This window comes from Dipodomys ordii, unplaced genomic scaffold (genome assembly GCF_000151885.1).
Source record: "Dipodomys ordii isolate 6190 unplaced genomic scaffold, Dord_2.0 Scaffold192, whole genome shotgun sequence".
In the NCBI taxonomy this organism is placed as follows: Eukaryota; Metazoa; Chordata; class Mammalia; order Rodentia; family Heteromyidae; genus Dipodomys; species Dipodomys ordii.
The window spans coordinates 1,281,108-1,286,258 of NW_012267408.1; the positions used below are offsets into that span (position 1 = coordinate 1,281,108).

The 5,151-nt window shown below is 35.1% G+C and overlaps 1 pseudogene; it reads right to left on the bottom strand.

The window, feature by feature from the left end:
* Nucleotides 1–2,434: 2,434 nt before the first annotated feature.
* On the bottom strand, nucleotides 2,435–4,643 carry LOC105999549 (annotated as a pseudogene).
* Nucleotides 4,644–5,151: the final 508 nt, after the last annotated feature.

Here is a 5,151-nt window from a genome sequence, read left to right on the forward strand (position 1 = left end):
TGATTTATTTCTTCTTGGTTCAGCTTGAGCAATTTGTATTTCTCTAAAAATTCATCCATTTCTGCTACGTTTTCCTCCCTTATGAATATAGATTCTGGAAATATTTATAATTGTTTGAATGTCTTGGGTATTTGTTATAATTTTTACCAAGGTATCCCTGATCTTATTGATTTGGGTTTCTGCTCTTCTTTTTATAGTTAATCTTGCTACATGAACTATCCCAAATTGATCAATTTTATTTATTTTTTCAATACAACAGCTTTTTGTTTTATTAATTTTATTTAGTTTGTTTAGTCTCTATCTTGTTAATTTCAGCTCTTATCTGATTATCTCACTCCATCTATTAACTTTAGGTTCAATCTTTTCATGCTTTTCTAGCAGTTTTAGTTGCAACATGGCATTATTTACTTGGTCTGTCTGTGTTTTTTGGCATTTTTTTTTTTTTTGGTCCGGTCGTGGGGCCTGAACTCTGGGCCTGAGCACTGTCCCTCAGCTCTTCAGCTCAAGGCTAGCGCTCTACCACTTGAGCCACAGCACCACTTCCGGCTTTTTTCTTTTTGCTTATGTGGTGCTGAGGAATCGAACCCAGGGCCTCAGGCTTTGCAAGGCAAGCGCTCTACCACTGAGCCACCTTCCCAGCCCGTGTCTGTGTTTTTTGATGTGTGCACTGAGAACAATAAATTTGGCCCTCAGAATTGCTATTGCCATGTCCCACAGTTTTCTTTGTGATATATATTTATTTTCATTGAATTGTAAGAGCTTGGTAATTTATACTTTAATTTCTTCTGTAATCAGGTGTTACTCAGAAGTGTGCTGTTCAGTTTCCATGTATTTGAATAATTTCTATGATGTGCTCTGTTATTAAGAACTAGTTCGATTCCACTGTGGTCGGATAGAATACAGGGTATTATGGTGATTCTCTTGTATTTGCTTAAACTCCTTGTATGAAATATGATACGGTCTATTTTGGAGAAGGTTCCATGGGCTGCTGAGAAGAATGTGTACTGGATTGTTGTTGTAGGACAAAAAACTTGGTAGATGTCAAATACTGCTGCTTGAGATATGGCATCATTTAATTTGGAGGGTTCTTTATCTGGCAATGATATTTAATTATTTGTAATTTGCAATTTTCTTTTTCTGTGATTTGTTCCAAAGAAATGTTTATTTTATTAACTTAGGTAATCGGGAGTAGAGGACATGAATGAAGGGGTGAAGGAAAGAAGGACAAAGGCAATACTTTATTGTATATATCACAAAATTTACAAAAGTAAGGGAAGAGGTGAAGTGGGGCAAGAATGTAGAATGAGATAACTGAAAAAGATGCATTGTGTTCATAAGTTGCTTTGTTAAATAGCTCCTCATTTGTACTACTACTTAAAGATAATTTTTAAAAATTTAAAAATTCTCCTAATCACTTATTTATTTTTAAAAATCTTACTAGTTTCCAAGTTTATAGTCTACATAAGAGATAACACGTGCTCAGTGAATAACAGGGTAGTTAAGTTAGATGTCTACTACTTGAAATTAAAGAATCTAAAATACTTATATGAATGTATGAGATACCATGGTGAAATCCCAGCCACTTTCAACAATTAGGTAGATAGGCTAAAGAAAACACTATTTTATGAAAGATTCACAACCTGCTAAATAAATAGAATCACACGAATGTCTTGTCCCTGGAATGGACTTGGTGCAAGTGAGAAGGACAAGGGAAGAGAATGAAGGTGAGTCAAAATACCTACAAGTGTAAAAATAGAATAAATAACCTTATTGAAATAGGTGTGGGATCTGGGGGAAGGGAGATGAGGGCGAGTAACAGAGGAGATGAGTCTAATCAAGGTACATGGTATGCATTTATGAACATCTCAGAATAAAACCTACATGTACATCTAATAAATATGTGGGAAGAATAATTAGCAAGGTCATTTTGGTATCTAATAAATTCTCAAAGTTCATTTTTCTTTCAAATATATATGTAAAGGAAATGCTTTCATTTTTTACCATAAAATAGTTAATCAACAGTATTCCAGCATTGTAGATAGATAGATAATTAGTTATGAATGATAATATATCCTGATTATTTTGAACATATTTTCCATCAGTCAATTGTCTAATATACATACATTTTTGTTCTAATATTCTGTGTGTAACCAGTGTGTGTGTGTGTGTGTGTGTGTGTGTGTGTGTGTATCCTCCCCCTTGACTTGAGTCATCAGAGCCTTAAAACATATCCTTACATAGCTCATTTTTCCATTTTCACTTTGCCTTGTCTTTCTTGGTACTGGATATGGAACCTTGGATATTGCAATTGTTGAGTAAGCAGTGTGCATTGAATTACATCTTAGCCCTCAAATAGCTTTGGCCAACATTTTTTTTTTAATTTTAGTATTTTTTTAAACAGGCTTGATTCACTTTATTATTTTTATATAAAATTCTATGTTGTAGCCACAGCTGGAGCTTGGGTCCTCTGCACACAGACCCTGGTGTGGGTTTTCACGAGATGGTCAGTGAATTCCTGATAAGGAGATTTGGTGAATATGGTCTCTTTCCAGAGGTCAGGGGTCAGGTGCTATAGGTCTTAGAGATGGCATCAAAGGTGGCTTTGGCCAAGTTCCCCAAGGTAGCAGCACAGCCCCTGGCTGAGGTGGAGCAGTCATGGATGCCAGACATCAGCAGCAGCTTCTTGGCGACAGGAGCTGACACAATCCCAGTGCCTCTGGGGGCAGGAATGATGCGCACGAGCACAGAACCACAGCAGCCTGTCACCTTGCACGGGACAGGGTGAGGCTTGCCAATCCTGTCCCCCCATTAACCTCGCCGCACAGGATGATGGAGAGCTTAGCCAAGATGATGCCCCCCGCATGGCAGTGGCCACCTCCTTGGCGCACTTAACCCCCAGACCAACATGGCCATTGCAGTTGCCAATGGCTACGAATGCCTTGAACCTGGTGCGCTGGCCAGCTCGAATTTGCTTCTGCACGGGCATAATCTTCAACCCCCTCATCTTTGAGTGATGCCCCAGGAAGAAGTCCTAGACTTCTTAGACAATCTCAGACTCCTTGATGGGCAGGGAGAAAAGGTAGATCTCCTCCAGAGACTTGATCTTCATGTCCTTAACCAGAGGGCCCAGTTTGGTGACGGGGAGCCATTCCTTGTCTTTTTCCTTGCGAGCCCCAGGGCCCGGCCTCTACCACGGCCATGACCTCGGCCCCTGAGGCCGCTAAGGAAGCCTCCACGGAAGCCGCCATGGCCTCCCAAGCCCGGGCCCCTGTGACCTCCAGACCCTCCTGCTGGTGTTTTCCTAGAGAAGAAGAAACAAATTTTAGTACTTTTTATGTCTGCATGTATTTACTTAAGAGTTTTTAATCTATTGAGAATTTCATTTTGCTATTAAGCAAAAACATATAAATATATGAATATGTGTAGATGAACTGAATACATAAATATTCATTTATAAATAGAAATATAATGTTCTTTTCTCCTAATGATGTATTCTTTTTCTTGACATACATTTTCTTTAATATTATCTTTTTTTCCCTTTGTATTTACTATTAACTTACTCATGTATTCAATGTGTCTCCAGAACTTAAAAAACTCTAAGTCATTTCTCTGTCTCTTAAAAATTCTTGCTATTTGACATATTTTTTATACTTTATTAACTTTTTATTATGTACATTCTTTTTTTCTATGACATTGTAAGTAACTGTATATTTTCTTAATAAGAAACAAAAAGCTGCTCTCTCTGCTCTTTCTGCTCTTTTCTAGCTCTTTCCTCCCTCTTTCCTCTCTTTCCCAGCTCTCTCTCATTCCCAGGCCTTTCCCAGCCACGTGGAGTTGCCTGGTCCCAGCAGGTCTACTGAATAAACCTACCCTTTACCTGAAAAAAAAAAAAAAGAAACAAAAAGCTTTTTGAGTAGAATAAAATAATGTATCATGCCTTCCTAATAATACTAAATTTCAAATCTATTGAAGTAATGTTTTTAATAAGTAATTGTTTTAAGTAGTTGTATAGACTAGTTCCCATTTTACAAAGCAATTTATGAATACAATATATCTTGATCAATGTTACCCCCTTCAAAATTCTTACATATCCTTCCCCTACCTATCCCTTCCTTTACTGTTCTTAATTTTGTAGAAAATATTTTTGATTCTTGACTGCATTCTCTTTCTCTTCTCCTCTTCATTTATTCACTCATTTTTATTCTTTGATACCACCCCACACCTTTTGAGGACCTGCTTCCTGGTGGTTTTTGTTTGTTTTTGTTTTATTTTTTCCTGAACTTCAACTTTGCTTTCTAAGGAATTATACTATTTGAATTCTCTCTGAATCTGTTCTATTTCATGTAATACATTTGTATACACTTGAAATAATATTCTCTTAAAACAAATTTATTATTTGTTATATATTATGTATAGTATCTTTTTTCTAAAATTTATTCATGTACTTTATTGTTTAATATAAACTTAACAATAATACTTTAGACGTACATCTTGAATGATTTCTCATTAATGTCAGTTTTCAAATTTTTATCAAATCTTCCCTACTTTTGGGAGCTTGAAATAATTGAAAATATCATCAATATCCTTATCAAGTGAGGGATTTCTGTATGAACTTACTTTCCAGGAGCGGTAATATACAGCATTATTCCACTTATATCTAACAGATTTTTTTAAGTTACTATACAAACAATAACTTGGTCATATATAACTTTATGCTGAACACTGAAATAAAGTACTGCTTCAATGTTTTCAACATCTAGTCATTGGTAAAGCTAAACTAAGTATATATTTTAATATAGGTAAGTTATCTGTAGTTTATCTCTTCAAACTTAAATACTGATTCTTGCATTTATATTGAAAATGAAAATATACATTATATATTTTTAGTGATTGTGTCTTTCATTTTATCTCATACTTGAGGTACTCTTAAATAAACATTGTTCTCTCAAGAACTTTTCTTCTGATATATATATGCATATATTTCATTATTTTCCCTATAATTTATAGATTTCATTTTTCTAAATAGCTCCATTTATAAATTAATTTGGTCCTATGTTATTTAGCATAAATAGTATATATTATATATACTTTCAATTCTATATTTGAAGTAATGTCATTCATCCACGAAAATGATTTCAATAAGTTTTAAAA